This window comes from Psammomys obesus, unplaced genomic scaffold, assembly GCF_907164565.1.
Source record: "Psammomys obesus unplaced genomic scaffold, mPsaObe1.curated_primary_1811, whole genome shotgun sequence".
In the NCBI taxonomy this organism is placed as follows: domain Eukaryota; kingdom Metazoa; phylum Chordata; class Mammalia; order Rodentia; family Muridae; genus Psammomys; species Psammomys obesus.
In genome coordinates, this window is record NW_026586121.1 from 1,207 (window position 1) to 2,420 (window position 1,214).

The 1,214-nt window shown below is 35.7% G+C and overlaps 1 pseudogene; it reads right to left on the bottom strand.

Moving 5' to 3' along the window:
* Positions 1-204: 204 nt before the first annotated feature.
* On the bottom strand, positions 205-885 carry LOC129671991 (ATP synthase subunit a-like; annotated as a pseudogene).
* Between the last annotated feature and the right edge of the window lie 329 nt (positions 886-1,214).

Sequence of the window (1,214 nt, forward strand, 5' to 3'; positions counted from 1 at the left end):
CTTGGAAAGTCCCTTCACGAATGATGTCTCGTCATCATTGGAATATAGTAAGTGTGTTGGTTGAAAGTCCAATCAGAAGTAAGGTGATAGAATTATAGTGAAATCATATTGTTAACCCTGAGGTGAGAAGTAGAGCGGATAGTGCTCCTGTTAGGCGTCATGGGCTTGGGTTTACTATGTGAAATGCGTGTGTTTGGTGTGTCATTAAGTGTTGTCATGTAAATACAGGCTGACTAGGAGGGTAAATACGTAGGCTTGAATTAAAGCTACAGAAAATTCAAGTACTGTTAGTAAGATTAGGATAATGAAGGTGATTGAGGCAGTGGATGGACGAATACTTGTTAATGCTAGGGTGGCTCCACCGATTAAGTGTATAAGTAAATGACCTGCGGTAATATTAGCTGTTAATCGAATGGCTAGGTCTATAGGTTGGATAAAAAGGCTAATATTTTTAATGATGATGAGTATAGGGATCAGTGAAATTGGTGTTCCTTGAAGTAGAAATTGGGCTAATGAGGTTTTTAGTTTATGTCAGAATCCAGTTATTACTGCTCCAGCTCATAGAGGGATAGCTATGGCTAAATTTATAGACAGCTGAGTGGTTGGAGTGAATGTATGTGGTAGAAGTCCTAGTAGGTTTGTGGATCTGATAAATATAATTAATGAAATAATTATTAGGGATCAGGTTCGTCCTTTTGGGGAGTGGATTAATATTGTTTGTTTTGTGATTAATTTGATTAATCATTGTAGGAAGGTGTGTAGGCGATTATTGATTAGGCGATTTGATGTAGTAAGTAGAGTTGAGGAAAATATAATAATTAGAATGACTATGGGTAGTCCTATTATTGTGGGGGTAATGAAAGAGGCAAATAGGTTTTCGTTCATTTTGGTTCTCAGGGGGTTTTTGTTTTTAGTAGTTTTACGGTTTTTGTTGTGGGCGTATTAGGAAAGTTTTGGGTAGAAAGTTTTAATTGAAACAAGATAAATAAAGTGGTAATTGAAGAGATTATAGTAATAAATCATGTGGATGTGTCTAGTTGTGGCATATTCATTATGGAGAAAGGTTATTCTCTTACTTTAACTTAAAAGGTTAACGCATTAAGCTTCATAATGTTATTAAATTATTGACACGGATCAATTTTCGAAGAGTTTTAATGGGATTATTTCAAGGACAATCGGTATGAAGCTGTGGTTAGATCCACAGATTTCTGAGC